At 37.9% G+C, this 17,526-nt stretch overlaps 2 pseudogenes; both read right to left on the reverse strand.

Annotated features, from left to right (window-relative positions):
• Positions 1-855: 855 nt before the first annotated feature.
• On the reverse strand, positions 856-1,884 carry LOC131395024 (olfactory receptor 4D11-like; annotated as a pseudogene).
• A 6,986-nt stretch (positions 1,885-8,870) lies between these two features.
• On the reverse strand, positions 8,871-15,425 carry LOC131395308 (olfactory receptor 4D10-like; annotated as a pseudogene).
• Positions 15,426-17,526: the final 2,101 nt, after the last annotated feature.

Consider the following 17,526-nt stretch of genomic DNA (forward strand, 5'->3'; position numbering starts at 1 on the left):
AAAAAACTAGCTTATACTTCCTCTTCACAAACACCAACAGATTGAAAAATAGACTCATTAGAGTTTCATCTTCTTTAACCTTTCCTTCCTCTCCGGGAAGTGGGAATAATGTAAATCCTCAACAGTGAAGGCAATCTGAAACTGGCCCTGGTAAAGCTACAACTGGAAAATCAGTTCTTGAATAATAAGAATGGATTGTTCTTTCTGTAGGATCCCTGAGGTACTGCCTTTGTCTAAACTCGTCACAAGAATGTGAATCTGGCACGTCTAGTTCTGCATAAGAGAAATCCCTTCAGGCCATTATGGGAAATCTTCCCAAGCTTCTTCATTCCTGGCAGGAATCCAGGAGGACAACCATTCTGTACCTTTGAGGTTCTCAATAGGTCACAGGCCCATATGGAATTTAACTAAGCAGAAAAAGTGTCTTAATCTGTGATGGGCCATATGTACCCATATATGTGTACTTCAGATGCACTGAACATGAGCTCTTTCTAGAACAGGATTGCAGTTTGGCATAAACAAGTCCAGCAGTGTAGTAAATTACATTCAAATGTTGGAAGAGACATTGATTGATTGGGTATCTGATGACTTATCTCTGTAATTAAGTTGATATGAGATGTTGAGTAAATCACTCTCACTCTGGGCTTCTATTTACTCACCTGTTAAAAAGGGATTGGATTCAATCAGTCCCTTCAGCTGCCATATAGTTGTCCTGATGGACACATTGTTCTTTGAATGGAAATGCATCAATCAGCTCAATCCTTTAACACTAGTTACTTCATCTTGCCAGGAGCATGAGTTATCAGCAGGGTATTAACTTAAATAGAAAAATAAATTGTTACCCAGTAAGTGTAGTTGGTTTAAAGAAAACGTATTTGAGTATATAAATAGGACTCTAAGGGGAAAAATAATGAAAGGAGCCTTTGGTGATGAAGAGGTTGGAGACTCTTACTCTATTCCACCACAGAAGGCATGAGCCTTCTCTTCAGTCTCCTCATGGCTGACTTCATTTCCTGGTTCCTCAGAGTGTAGATCAAAGGTTTCAGCAGAGGGGAAATGACAGTGAAGGTGACCGAAGTGGCCTTATCCGTGGGGAGGGCCATGAAATGCCAGGCGTAGACATAGATGCAGGGCACAAAGTGCAGGATGACCACAGTGATGTGTGAGGTGCAGGTGGAGATGGCTTTCCTCCTGCCCTCCCCCGCCTGAGACCTCAGCATCATTAGGGTGACAGTGCAAGACACACACAGGAAGATAAACCACAGGGTAGTGACTAATCCACTGTGAGAAATCATCAGGAGCTCAAGTGAAAAGGTGTCTGTACAGGCAAGTTTGAGGACCTGGGGGACATCACAGTAGAAGGTGTCAAGAACATTGGGTCCACAAAAAGGGAGGGGCAGCAATAGGGAAATCTACATGACAGAGTGGACAAAGCCACCCACCTAGGAAGCCACGAGGGCAGAGCATCGCTCCCTACTCATGATCGTCAAATAGTGCTGGGGCTTAGAGATGGCTATGTAGTGATCAAAGCCATCACAGAGAGAGAAAAAATATCTGCTCCACCGAGGAAGTGGAAGAAAACATCTGTGTCACGCAGCTTGAAGAAGATATGTCCTTTATCTTTGACAGAAGGTCTACTAGGACCTTGGGAGGAGTGATGGAGGAGAAGCAGATGTCAAGGATGGATAGATTGCAGAGCAGGAAGTACATCGGGGTGTGAAGGCGAGACTCACAGGTCACAGTGACCATGATGAGGGGGTTTCCCCACAGAGTCGACAGGTACACAAAACACAAAAGAAGAAATAAGACCAAGCTCAGATCTTGGGACTGACTAAGTCCCAGAAATATGAATTCTTTTATGCTGGTGCCATTTCCCAACCCCATTGAATCATGTTCTCATTTTTCGTGTAGCTTGGAGAAAATTAAAAGTTTTATTTCAGAAAGAGTTTACTTTCCCTTAATGGATTCAAGTTTACAGAGTCCGGCATTAGGTCTGAAGACCCGTGAGGTGTTATCACCACATGAAGAGCTGTTCTGAGGTTATTGGTAACGTGTCAAAATGACATCTTATTACACAAGCATGCATTTAATTATTCTTTCATCTGTATATGATAAGTATTTTAGAAAATCCATGAAATCAATGTTCTCAGCATACAAGTTCTAAGTGTCCAAGATGAAGTAGATGTTAAATATTCAGAGAGGGACGATTGTGGCAGGAGGGATATAAAAATGGAGGCAGTTTGGTGTGTGGAAAAGGCAGTGCCTATTTGGTATGACTGGAGTCCTTTCAGGTTCTGCAGGAGTGTGGATTTTTTTTCCAGAGTAGGTGCTCCATTTACATAGTTTAAGAACCCCTATTGCAAAATGGTTCTCTGTGGACTGAATTCCACAGAAGCACTCCTCCCTTTTATGTCACAGAGTTAATGCTATGAAAAAGTAGATAATTTTAAAGCCAAGAAATTCTTCTCTATTGCTCTTTTCTTCCTTAAGGGGATTTCTTTGTGCCTGTCTTTACTTTAAAATACTTTAGGTACTAAAAGTCCTGGATGTTGAATAACTCCTCAGTATGAAACACAAGTGGTAACTGAGAGCTTCTCTTCTGTTCATTGGTCAAATTTATTTCTTAAAAGTTACTTGTGCTATCATTGACATACAATAGACTCGTGTATTTGAAGTGTACACTTTGATAAGTTTTGACATAAGCATATACCCATGACATCATCACGATGTTTAAGAGTTAATATATATACCACCCCGAAAGTGTCCTTGTGACGCTTTGTAATATGTCCCCTCTGCCCTCCTTCTTCAGGCAACCACTGATCTGTTTTCTGTCACTATCCATTATTTTGCATTTTCTAGAAATGGAATCCTACTATGCATACTCTCTTTTTCTCTAGCTTCTCTCACTCACAAAATAAATCCATGCTTTTTTGTGTACCAATATTTTTTTCCTTTTTATTGTATGGATGTGCAACATTTTATTTATTCATTCTTTTGTTGACGAGCGTTTGGGTTGTTTCTAGTTTTTGGTTTTTACACACAAAGCTGCTGTGAACATTTGAGTATAGGTCTCTGTGTGGACATATGTTTTCATTTCTCTTGGGTAAGTATCTAGGAGTGTAATGGCTGTAACTCTTAAAATTCAGTAAGAAAACAAACAACTCAATTAAAAAAAGGGACAAATGGTTTGAACAAACACTTCAACAAGAAGACATGGGGATAGTAAATAAACACATCAAAAGGTGCTCAACATCGTTGATCACTGGGGGAATGTAAATGGAAGCCATATGAGATACAGTACACACCTATTAGTATGGCTAAAATGAAGAAGATAGATATATCAAGAGTCAACAAAAATATAGAGGAATTGGAACTCTGATGGGAATGTACAATGGTGCAACCACTTTTGAAAACGGTTTGTCAGTGTCTTAAAATGTTAAGTATATGCTTACGATATAATCTTATTGCTTTTGAATTCTTTTGTTTTTTGTGAATCCTTGAAATGGAACTTAATTTCTTTCTTTGCAGTTTATCTTCTTTTTCTTACCGTAGTCAGAAACAAAAGAAAGGTGATAGTTCATTATCTCCCACTCATTGGGTTTGTTTTCCAGTTCAAATGAAGGTATTTCTTTTCACCTAGCTCACTTTCCTTTCAAGTGTTCTTTCCTCTGTGTGCATTTTTGTCCAAAGTCTACTTAATATGGAAAATTTAAAAAGCTCCCAAGAGGTATCATAGCATACAGGCAGATACCCGGGGGCCTCTGACATCACACAGCCTGTTCAAATCCCAGCTGGGCACTTACTGGTGGTGCTACAGGAAAAGGTACTTTACCCCTTTGGCCTCAGTCTCTGCATCAGGATTTGGAAACAATAGCACCTCCCTCGTGTGATTTTTGTGAGGATTAAATGAATTAATCTATGACAATGCATCAAAACTTAGAGCACTGCCTAATCAATAGTATGTGTGCTTATACATGTGTCACCTTAAAGAAACAGTCCGGGTTAGTAACTGTCAGAGACACACAGCTTCTTTAAATGTACTGACAATCTTTTAGAGGATGTGTATATTTCCCAGAACATGTATCTAAACAGCTTCATTAGAACAAACTATTTTGGGGGAAATATGAGATATTTTTCTTTCAGTGTCCATGCGAGTGGCCCAGAGGGTGGTGACAGTGTATGATAGTCAGGAGAGCCCTGGCTTGCTTGGTTTGGCTTCTTATCTGACATCGTCTTAGCAGACCAGAGAATCCAGTGCATGGTCTCTGCAGTGAGAGCCATCTGGGCTCAAGTTCTGGCTTTGTCACTGTGTGATTTCAGTGAATGAGAGACCTCTTGGAGTTTCCACTTCTTCGTCTATGGTATGGGGATTATAATAATACCCACATCCCAGGGAAGTCATGAGGATTAGGTGAATTAAGATATGCAGAGTCTCAGCATACATGGCTAGTTATCTGTTATGACTAGTACTATGGTGTGTAACCTTAACACTGGAGGCTCATCAGGAAATGGAGTGTGTTGAAGTAAATGCTAGCTGTGCTATCAATTCTGACTAGTTTAAAGAGAGGAAGCGATCACCAGAAAACATCAACTCAATATAGTTACTGGAGATATTGAGGAGGTACAAACTAGTTATGAAAGCCTTCCACAGGGACCTCCAGATAAATAATAGACATGGTCTGCACAGGAGGATAGAAAGTAGACAGTATTCAGACCCCATGTCAGGCTTCTTTGTCAGAAAGGAATAGGTCCCATGTTCACAAACTACCTTTGGTAATTCAGACACCGTTCTCTACCTTCTGCTTTGATTTTCTGATATTTTTAATCCACCTAATTATTTAGCAAATATATATAGAAAATTGGCAGAGTTCTATGTTGTTGAGAGAAAGGAATACAATCCATAATCAGCGGAAAAAGAATTGAAATCTAATAGTAATATGTGAGTGATAGGGCCCCTGTAAAGACAGATGAGCTGTCTGTGAGTAAGAGAAGATATTCACCAAGAGGCTCAGAGAAACCTACATGCAGGAGGTGGCATTTATGTTTGGGCCCTATGGGAATGGAGAGAAAGGGAAGTCTGGCTTTACGGGACCACTTGAATATACAAAAGTTTCTTATGAGTGGAAAGTTCGGCTAGAAAAAAAGGATGCAAACATACAGACATGGAAAGATAAGAAAGAAAATCATTGCTAGACAATTTTTATTTTTTGGTAAATCTAAGGAAGGGAATGTAAGTGTTCATTATACTATTCTTTCAATTTTTTGAAGGTTTGAATTATTTTATTTTCTCTCTAGTTTTACATTTAGCATAAGGAATACCAATGTAGATTTCAGTCTGAGGAGATCCATCTGCAGAAAATAAGCCTAAGAAACGTATCTTCTTGCAGTAACATTGGTTTATAACATTGTATAAATTTCAGGTATACATCATTATACAATGTTACTGCAATAAACAAAAAATTAAAAAAAAAAAAACCACATCAGACCTGTAAAAAAAAAAAAATATCTTCTTTGTGCAATTCAAGGAATCCCAGGCAAAAAGAGCTGCTTTTTCCCTAATTCCCAAACTGAACTCATTTCTATGACTCTAGTTTACAATATCCTCTTTGTTCATGTTTCCTAGCTGTGCTGTCTTCTGCTGAAGTTTCACCCTGGAACACAGCATCTTGTGTACTTACTATATTATTTTTAGTCAAAGTACATTTATGCATATTAACAATTACATTTAGGTTTCAATTTTTCTCACTCTTGTTTTCTCACTTTTCTGCATACACACCCAGACACCATAGGTGTTCACACTCACGTAGAGTTATATTTCTTAGCTAAAATCTCCAACCTTCTTCACCAACATCTTAAATGACATTCACACGAACCTTGGGAATCATTATCTTCAGAAAATTCGGCTAAGTACCCCTTTGAAGTTCAGTGATTTCAGTGGCATGTCTTATTTCTTTTTGTGGAAAAGGGCAGATTCGGGGAGTTATATTTTCGTGGTTCTTCCACACTGCTTCACAGTGCTCCATCAGATTTACCAATTCGTTGATTCCAGCAGTAGTGTGAGAATTATCAGAGGGAATACAGTTGGATGTGGCTGTGGAAAAATTCTGCTGATGGTGAGCTTGTTTCAGTGGGAGTAATTAAGATATGACTCAGGCACATATGCTTAGGAACACACAATTTTTCTAGAGTCTAAAATTTTCTAGCAGTGACAAAGATTCTCTCTTTGACCAGACTCTACTCAGCCTCCCCTGAACTTTTTAACTAGGCCTTGACTTTTGGACCTCCATGCTGTCTCTGCATTGTGCAATTTTAGCAAAAATCCTACTAAGTCAGTTTAGCCAGAATCCCCAACCCTCCATATCTGATCACCTTGATATCTGTTCTGGTTCCTCACCCTCCACCATCTCCCCAGTGATGTCTGATCACACTGGCCTGCCTTCAGCAAGAATCATGTTAGGTCAGTTTAGCCAGAATTCTACCTTACTCTTTATGTTTTCTCTTAGTAGTTTTTCTATTGGGAAGTTAATGTCTAGTCTTAGGGATTCTGAACAACTTCCTTAGGTAGTTTCACCCACGCAGGGTGATTCCTGAAGTGTGCCACACAAGTACTGGAAGGAGCTTGTGATGACACACATGTATCGGAAGGAGCCTTTGGACCTGAAGGGGTTACGTAGGCGAGAGTGAAGGAGCCCTCAAGGGGCTGATGGACAAAGAGGATGATGGAGTTCCCACAGGGTACACATGTAGCCCGGAAATCCACACTGGATCCATCAGCAATTCCCACTCAGTCAACCTTCAAAGTTTTTCAAAATTCTTGCCACCTCCACCGTTACTGCCCTAAGTCATGTCTTCATTAGTTTTTCATGGGACTATTGCAGGAGCCTCTTAATTGGTCTCCCTGTTTTTGTCCTTACTCTTCTCAAGCCTATTCATAACAGTAGCCCCGGCAATTCTGTGAAAACACGCATCACTGTTCCGCTCTTCAAAGCCCTCCAAATGCATCCCATCGTATTTCATGTGAAAATCAAAATCCTCACAATGGTCTAAAAGGTCCTGAAGACCTGGTCTCATGGCCTCATTATCTCTCTGACCTCGACTACTGCCTCTCCCCTCCTCACTTCCTTTCATCTACTTACAAAGGCCTCCTTGCTGTTTTTTGGATGCTCTGGGCACATTCCCACCTCAGGACCTTTCAGTGTCTGATTTGTGGACTGAGATTTCTACTCATTGGCAACTAGAACATTTTGGTAGTTTCCAAAATTTTAAGATCTATGATCTACCTCCAGAAAGGAGAGGTTACAAACAACTCCCAGCAGCTATAAATAGCATAAGTAAACAAATAAAAGCCAAGTTGATATATCGAATAGTGTTTACCACTTTGTGAAAACTTATTCGGATGCACATGCATTGTCTGAAGCAGCTTCATAGGTTTCTATCATTTTTAGGGAATCTTGTTAACAGAGAATAAGAATGAATCAGTTGTTTTCTAAGTGATATTTTCCAATAATTTGAGGAGCAGAAATGAGTGAGAGGCGATAATCATTCACTGAGTTTTTTAATTCAACAATTTCTATGAGTGTTTTCTATGTTCTACTTGATGTGCCAGGTGTGGGGACACAATAAATAAAGCAGAGTCATGCTGGCGGAGATAGGAAGAAGAAGGACAGGGAATTTGAAACTGTGTCCTGAGTGCTGTGCTCGAGCTAAGCTCAAGGTGCAGAGGGAAAGCAGAGGAGGGGTGGCCAGCGGGCCTGGGGTTCAGAGGAAGGTTAGGGTTAGGATCAAGCATGAGGTCACAGAACTCACAGGTGGTGAGGTCCATATTCTAACTCAAGCTGTGCTAACTTCAAAGCACCTGCCTCAACCACTGGAGTGTGGGCTTTAGGTGGAAAAATCTTCAGGTAACAGGTGTTTAATTTATTCACATAATAGAATCAGAGGAAGAACTTAATTTAAATATGTTTCCTTCATTAAAATGTGATTATTTCATGAAAGACCATTTAGAATCCAATGCCCAAGCTGCATTATTTTCTAATTATTGTTTCTAATTCTAATTATTATTATTATTATTTTTTTGTGTGGTGAAGATCGACCCTGAGCTAACAACTGCCAATCCTCCTCTTTTTGCTGAGAAAGACTGGCCCTGGGCTAACATCTGTGCCCATCTTCCTCCACTTTATATGGGATGCCGCCACAGCATGGCTTGACAAGTGGTGCATCAGTGCACGCCCTGGATCTGAACCGGCAAACCCCGGGCCGCCATAGCGGAGCACTTGCACCCAACCGCTTGCGCCACCGGGCTGGCCCCTCTAATTATTATCTTTTTAATATGTGTTTCAGTTCCCTTTCTGGTAACAGGAATGTAGTGGGAATGTCTGAGTACATATCGTTTTGCTTTTTCTTATTGATAATTTCATTTAGACAATCGTAGAGTCCCGTGTAGTCGTAAGAAAAAACATAGAGATCCCACCTTAACCCATTTTTATATATATAAAAACACCAAGTTATACCTCTCAACATATGCTCATTTTATTTGTTAATTACACCACAGTAGAGCCGAAAAAAAAAAAAAACCACAACAATTCCAATGTGATAAAATTGTCTGAGTGTATTTCAATTCTCTTTTCTTTATTTCTTCCAAGGCTATATTGCAAAAGCAATATCCACCTCTATAACTAACAATGTCATTTCTCTACTTTCTTTTTAACATGAAACCCATCTTTTTACATTATTATTGCATGCTGATTGGAATCTTTGAAAGTCATTTGTATCTTAGGACAAATATAAACATTATTTAGAAATCCTTTAGTCAATACAGTTTATTGGATGGAGAAGCATTTTCAAAGGTGGTGAGAAGGAGTGAGCGAGCAGTCTACACCCTGTCAGGAGGCACTAATCTTCTCTTCAGTCTCCTCATGGCTGACTTCATTTCCTGGTTCCTCAGAGTGTAGATCAAGGGGTTCAGCAGAGGGGAAATGACAGTGAAGGTGATGGAGATGGCCTTATCTGTGGGGAGGGCAGTGAAGGGCCGGGCGTAGACATAGATGCAGGGCACAAAATGCAGGGTGACCACAGTGATGTGTGAGGTGCAGGTGGAGATGGCTTTCCTCCTGCTCTCCCCTGCCTGAGACCTCAGCATCGTTAGGATGACTGTGTAGGACACAAGCAGGATGATAAACCACAGTGTGGTGAGCAGTCCATTATTGGAAATCATCAGCAGCTCAAGCATAAAAATATCTGTGCAGGCGAGTTTGAGGACATGGGGGATATCGCAGTAGAAAGTGTCAAGAACATTGGGTCCACAGAAGGGGAGGGGCAGCAACAGGCAAATCTGCACGATGGAGTGGACGAAGCCCCACACCCAGGAGGCAACTATTAACCCAATGCAACGGCCTCCATTCATGATGGTCACATAATGCAAGGGCTTGGAGATGGCCACATACCGATCTAATGCCATCACCGACAAAGAAAATGCGTCCGCCCCTCCAACAAGGTGGAAGAAAAACATCTGAGTGAAGCAGCCGTTGAAGGAGATGGTCTTTCTCTGTGACAGAAGGTCCACCAGAACCTTGGGAGCTGTGATGGAGGAAAGGCAGATGTCGACAATAGATAAATTACGCAGCAAAAAATACATGGGGGTGTGAAGGCGAGACTCACAGGTCACAGTGACCATGATGAGGAGGTTTCCCAGCAGAGTTGTCACATACACCCAAAGTAGGAAAAGAAATAAGATCAAGTTCAGTTCTTCATTTTGAGTTAGGCCAACGAAAAGAAATTATTTTACTCTGGTGCTGTTTTTCAGCTCCACTGAGTCATTTTCTTTCTCTCTCTTTTGTTTCAAGCCTCTTCATTTGAAAATACTTGGCTATTTATTTTCTTTTCTTCCTAAGCACTAAGAATGCAATTCAGTATGTTCCTCCTTTGGCTGTGGTGAAGCAACTAGTTGAGTTGTCCAAAGTTTAAAAATTGCAGTCAGTTTGATGATCAAATCATATTATCACATACAAAGCCATTCAGTAATTCTTTTCCTATAAAACTACTTTTTAAAAAAATTTTTTGTTTATTGCAGTAACATTGGTTTATAACATTGTATAAATTTCAGGTGTACATCATTATCCTTCTATTTCTGCATAGATTACATCATGTTCACCACCCAAATACTAATTACAACCCATCACCACACACATGTGCCGAATTATCCTTTTTGCCCTCCTCCCTCCCCCCTTCCCCTCTGGTAACCACCAATCCAATCTCTGTCTCTATGTGTTTGTTTATTGTTGTTATTATCTACTACTTAACAAAGGAAATCATACGGTATTTGACCTTCTCCCTCTGACTTATTTCACTTTGCATAATACCCTCAATGTCCATCCATGTTGTCACAAATGGCTGGATTTCATCGTTTCTTATGGCTGAGTAGTATTCCATTGTGTATATATACCACATCATCCTTATCCATTCATCCCTTAATGGAAGCAATATAAAACTACTTTTGAAAAGAATAAGCATTCATGTTTGGTAGTGATGTTTACATAGCATGTTTCATTTGATTAATTTATTTTAGTTTTTAACTTTTACTTTTTTTTATTCCATACAAATTTATTGCTTATCAGGAACTATCTAAAGCATTATATACAAAGATAAGTAAGACATGGTTCCAGCCGTTGTACACTTATAGTCTACAAGTTTAATATTAATATTAGCAAATATTCTGTTGACCTCAAGATGGTCTTGTCTTGCTGAAAAATAAATGGACATTATTCTGTTTCTTAGTACAATGTTGCTGTGGCATGAATCAGTTTCCTTGCTCTTGGCTGTTTTATGTCAAATTTCTTAAAATTACAACCTATTGTTCCATGTATCTGGTCTTTGTGATTACTTTATACTAATCAGATTATTTTCTTAATAAATATTTTAAAATATTTAAAATTTATAATTGGGAAACAGATTGAAACAATATGTAAATCCAAATCTCAAAGAATATCATTAATTTCTTTTATTGTGATAAAAGCACTTAAACATTAGAGTTACCCTCTTAACAAATTTTTAGGTGCACAATACAGTGTAGCCAGTGTTGTACAGCAATTCTCTAGAGCTTATTCATCTTGCATAACTGATGTGATCCTTTCTTGAGTATGAGGGAGAGAATAAAGACAGTGACCCTCTTCTGAGAGGTGCTTCATACTGTATCAACTACACTCTCTTCTGCCTCTTTCCCTTTGTGGATCAAGCTAAGAGAGTGGAGGGATCCCACAGCAGGGAGAGACTTTGGTATCATTAGAATAATGCCTGTTTTTTACAAGCTCTTATTGATTATTCTAAGGAAATTTTGTAATTATTATTTGCTTCACCTTATACTTAGTAAGTGGAACACATTGCAATCTTCCAATGTATATGGATAAAGTGGATCACATTTTCAGTGTTTGCAACCTAGCAAAAGTGGATGATTTGTATAAATTGATGAATATAATGCATGCTAAAATGTGAAATGTGTCATGAGAGAAGTAGAGGTAGATTTGGATGGGATAGGAGATATCATGACTTTCAGCAGTAAGAAAACATACGATTTCTGGGTGTTTACCATCTGTGAAGAGTTATGAAAAGTTGATTTATTGAATTTTCACCACCATCCTTTAGAAAGTATTTATGCTATTCTTGTTTTTCACATTGAATATGGTATTAATCTGTTTGGCTGATGAAAAGAAGAGATGGAAATAGGGTGGAAGAAACAATATTTTTTTCCCTTTAGTATTATCTAAATAGGGTCTCATTTTGTATAACAAGAATGTTTGATAAAGTCTATCTGAAGACAAGAATTTGGCAGAAAGGGCCTCTGCAAACCCAATTTACATTGATCTAGTCTGAGGCTGCCTCCCCAACAGGCAACTCAAAGGATCACAATAAATGCATGATGCTTTCTCTCACACTGAATGGACCACATTGCTGAATTCCTCTTAATACATCATCTCTCTTCCCAATAGTGAACACCCACCTTTGTTGTTGCTGTCACTGAGAAGGTCTTCTTGGCTCTGAAGTATTTAATATACCTGAAAAATATCAAAGTCAAACTATTTATACATAATCAATAATGACATCTCAATTTCACTATGCATAACCTTAACCTTAGCTAAACGTTTAACGTCTTTTCCTAATTCCTTTGATCCTGAACTCCAACTTCAAATTGTGTGTTATTAGGTACAGAGCAGAACAGAGCACTGGTGACATTAATTCTTGAAAATTTTGTTTCTGAAGGTGGAGCTTTTTGGAGACTAAATATCTTTGTGTCTTTGCTCCCCTTTCAGGAGAAAAGGGCAGATTCAAAGTATTACATCTTGAAGAATTTCCACTGTGTCCCTGTCTTATGCGCAAATCCCTGAGCCTCAGGCTTAATGTAAGAAATGCAAAGGGAATAATATTGGACAAGGAAGCGGAAGTCAAGTGTCTCATTCTGCTGTAGGTGATGAAGTCTCACTGGGATTTATTAAGAAGTTGTTAATACGTGCACAATTGTAAACACACATACACACACAGATAGACACATTTTGATTCGTGTCCAAATTACTTAGAGGCAGAAAAAGAAATTGATTTGCTTATACATAGCTCAATCAGAACTTTGTTAAAACACGCCAAGTGCTGTGCCCAAGAGACTAAGAGGGTCCAATTTTCATGGCTTGGTAAGGCTCAGAGGACACTATATACAAATGAGTTTCAAGTAGATTGCCAAAAAACTAGAAGAGAACTGGACCTCAAATCCTTTGCTACCAGTCCAGCGTCTAATTATACTCAGAGTGATTATAATCTCACGGTGTTGTTTTCAGTCTCTGCATGTAGAGAAATATGACTTAGATGATGTTTGGGGACTGCACAATTTTCCCGTTTTCCAACTCTCCAGTGGTATGGAATCTCTCAAATTGGATACATCTAGATAAATATATTAGTAAAGCTGTCTACAAAGTTACAATAGTTATTTAAGATTAACTCAAATTATGGAGTGTTTTGATCTTATATAGAAAGCACTTCTGCTCTTTCCAGAATGCTGATGGATTTGGAGTTACCTGCTTTTCCATTTTGTTTTATTGTGAAATAATGCTGCAACAAACATTGAAGTGCTGATACCTCTTCAAGATCTTAGTTTGATTTCCTTTGGATACATGCCCAGAGATGGGATTGCTGGACCATGTGGTAGTCCTATTTTTAATTTTTTGAGGAGCCTCTATACTTTTTTCCATAGTGGCCATATCAATTTATATTTCTACCAACAGTGCCCAAGTGTTTCCTTTTCTTCACATCCTCACCAACACTTGTTATCTCTTGTCTTTTTGATGATAGCCATTTTAACAGGTGTGAAGTGATATTTCACTGTGGTTTTGATTTGCATGCCTCTGATGCTTAGTGATGTTGAGCACCTTTTCCTGTAAGGGTGGGTCATTTGAATGTCTTGTTTGAAAAAATATCTATTCAGTTTGTCTGCTCATTTTTAAATCTGATTGTGTGTTTTTTTTTTGCTATTGAGTTTATCTTTACATATTTTGGATACTACCCCCTTATGTGATATATGAGTTGCAAATATTTTCTCCCGTTCTGCAGGTTGTTATCTTCATTTGTTGATTGTTTCTTTTGCTGTGCAGAAGCTTTTTAGTTTGACGTAGTCCCATTTACCAATTTTTGCTTTTGTTGTTCGTGCTTTTGGTGTCACATCCAAAAAATTATCGCCAAGACCAATGTCAAGGAGCTTTTCCGCTATTTTTTCTTCTAGGAGTTTTATGGTTTCAGGTCTTATGTTTAAATCTTTAATTCGTTTAAAGTTAATTTTTGTGAGTTCTGTAAGATAGGGGTCTGCTTTCATTGTTAAGCACGTGGTTATCCCCTTTTCCTAGTACCATTTGTTGAAGAGAGTCTTTTCCCCATTGTACATTCTTGGCTTTTTTGTGCAAATTAGTTAACTGTATTTGCATGGGTTTACTTCTGTGCTCTTGATTCTGTTCCCTTGGTCCATATGTCTGTTTCTATGCCAGTACTATGCTGTTTTTATTATCCTATCTTTGTAGTATATAGTTTGAAATCATATGTGTGATGCCTCTAGCTTTGTTCTTCTTTCTCAGGATTGCTTTGGCTGTTAGGGGTCCTTTGTGGTACCACACAAATTTTAGGATTGTTTTTTCTATTTTTGTGAAAAATGCCATTGGAATTTTGATAGGGGTTGCATTGAATTTGTAGATCTCTTTGGGTAGTATGGACATTTTACAATATTAGTTCTTCCTATCAATTAGCATGGAATATCTTGCATTTATTTGTATCTTCTTAAATTTCTTTCACCAATGTCTTATGGTTTCCACAGAACAGATCTTTCACCTCCTTGGTTAAACTTCTTCCGAGACATATTATTCTTTTGAGCAATTGGAAATGGGATTGATTTCTTAATTTCTTTTTCTGAGAGTTTGTTGTTAGTGTGTAGAAATGATGTACTTTTTGTCTTTGGTGATTTGCAGTTTTGCTACATGTGGATTACTTTTTATGTATTCTGTCATGATATATTGTGAATCTGAGAATTATTATTTTTTTTCAATTGCGGAAATTTCTCAGTTATATATCACAAAATCTTTTTTTTTTTCCTCAATCATATTACTTTTTCTTCTGGAGCTCATGTCAGATACGTTATTTATTACACTCATTCATTTTCTTCTCCATGTCTCCTAACCACCTCTCTTACGTATTCTACGTCTTTGTCTATATGTGATTCATTTCAGGGAGTTTCCTCAGTTCATTATAGTCTTCATTTCTAGAAGTTCTGTTTTATTCTTTTTACAAATCTCCTTTTTTTCTTTTGTTATCTTGTCTCTTGCTCATGTTTTTAAAATATTTCCTTTAAATTATTTTCTTTTAGCTTTCATATTCATATTACATGCTGTATCTGTTTACTCCAGTATTCAGAGTCCTTGAGAGTCTGATTGTGTTTTGATGTCTCTTTTGATACTTGCTAATAATGGCTTGTTTCTGCATGCATTTTGTTATTTTAAATTATGAATTTCTGCTCAGTTTTATGAGGAAATCTTGGAACTCTTGGGTGCAGTGTGCATTCCTTCATAGAGAGCAAATAGTTGCTTCTTCCAGGCATCATAGGGCATTACTAACTCTGCCTCACTCAGTTACTTTTTCCCTTTGGAGCTTCTCATTCTATGCAGGCATTACAAACTTGAATCCCAAACTTGTGTCAGGGATTTGAATTCTAAGAAGAGATTATCTTTAGTCCACTCAAAGTCCAGGCTGAGGTAGACAAGTTTTACTGTTATCTTCTTTGCTGGTAGATAGATTTTGTTTCCAGGTTACCCTTTCACTGATGGATGAGTATTCAATTCTCTGGTTTCCTGCTTTGTATCTACTTTTGGTCCTGAGCCTTTCTCCTCCTTATCTGTGTTTCCTGACATGCACTTAAGTGAAATTTTGCTAGAAGTAATTCTAATGTGTGGGTCTGTGTTTTTAAATCAGGACTTTATTTAATGATATGTGGTCTTTCATATTGCCTGAAATAGCTCTATTACATTTTCTCCATGGATATGGTGATTAATGGGAAACTAATGATGTATGTGATTTGATATTCTATGTGATCCCATAGCTGAGTCCTTTTATTATTTTCAGTAGTCTTTCAGTGAATTCCTTTTTATTATTTTGGATATATCCTTTCAATATCTGAGAATAATGACTTTTTTCCTCCAGCTTTCCAAAGTTATATCCTTTCTCATTTTTTCTTGTGATTTTGTATTATAAGTGAATTCAAGATTAAGATTAATATTAGCGGTGATAATAGGCATCAATGTCTAGGTATGGATGGTAATGGAAATTATTTTAATGTTAATCATTATGTATAATGTTTGCTATGTTGTTCTTGGAAATATTCTTTATTAAAATAACATATTTTTTCTTCAGTTCCTGGCTTTGAGGTGTTTTGTTCCCCAGGGATGTGGGTTGAATTGTATTGAATATTTTCTGCGTCATTGAGATAATGACATCGTTTCTCCTCTTTATGTGTATTTCAGTGAATTGAATTAACATTTCTCTTTGAATTTATGGAATAAAACTTACTTGATGTGATTTGTCATCATTTTAATTCATTGTTTTGTAATTTGCTAACATTTCACAAGAAGCTGACGTCTATGTTCAAAGATGTGATTGATGTGTATACATATGTTTGTGAAATGAATAGATATGTTAGATGTTGTTATCTAGTTTGTGGATAGGGTTATGTTGTCCTTATGGAGTGTCCTAAGGAGCTTTCTAAAATTCATAACAAATTTGTGCATTACTGGCTCCTTGAGTATTTATTGGAAATCACCCCAAAACAGTTTGGGCCTGGTGCCTTTTCAAAGAGTCTATCTTTGACAATCTTTTCAATTCATCTACAATTATTGATCTACTAAGATTTTTTCCCTTTCTTTTAGTCAATTTTGGTAACCTATATTTTCAATGAAAATTATATGCTATTCCATCCCATAAAGTTTTAAAATTACATTTCAATTCACTGAGTCTTTACCTCTTTCTCTCAGTAGACTGCAAGTCCATAGAGTGCATTTGTTAATATGTTCAACCAGAAAACTGTAACTCTTGAATGTGTCTAGATCTTTGGGAAACAAAAGGAGGGTATCTAGAAGGGAGTATCTTATCATAGGATAAGAATCATGGCTTCCAAAATGAGAAACTGTTGCAGTAACATCTTTCGTCCTCTAACCTGAGGAGAAATAGGAGTTTCACACTTTCTTTTCTTTTTTTTTTATTGATGTCTTAATAGTTTATAACATTGTGAAATTTTGATTGTACATGATTGCTTGTCAATCACCATACACATGTCTCCCTTCACCCCTTGTGCCCACCCCCCCACCCCCTTGACCCTGGTAACCACAGTCCAGTTTTCTCTGTCCATGTGTTGGTTTATCTTCCACATATTAGTGAGATCATATAGTGTTTGTATTTCTCTTTATGGCTTATTTCACTTAACATAATACCCTCCAGGCCCATCCATGTTGTTCAAATGGGATGATTTTGTCTTTTTTTATGGCAGAGTAGTATTCCGTTGTATATATATACCACATCTTCTTGATCCAATCATCAGTCGAGGGACACTTGGGTTGCTTCCACTTCTTGGCTATAATGAATAATGCTGCAATGAACATAGGAGTGCATAAGCTTCTTTGGGTTGTCGAATTCAGGTTTGTTGGATAGATTCCCAGTAGTGGGATAGCTGGATCGTAGGGTATTTCTATTTTTAATTTTTTGAGGAATCTCTGTACTGTTATCCACAGAGGCTGCACCAGTTTGCATTCCCACTAGCTGTGCATGAGAGTTCCCGTTTCTCCACATCCTCTCCAACATTCATTTTTTTTTGTCTTGTTGATTATAGCCATTCTAATGGGTGTGAGGTGATCTTAGTGTTGTTTGATTTGCATTTCCCTGATGGTTAATGATGTTGAACATCTTTTCATATGCCTATTGACCATCTGTATATCTTTTTTGGGAAGTGTCTGTTCATTTCCT

This window comes from Diceros bicornis, chromosome 31 (assembly GCF_020826845.1).
Source record: "Diceros bicornis minor isolate mBicDic1 chromosome 31, mDicBic1.mat.cur, whole genome shotgun sequence".
NCBI classification, from domain to species: Eukaryota; Metazoa; Chordata; class Mammalia; order Perissodactyla; family Rhinocerotidae; genus Diceros; species Diceros bicornis.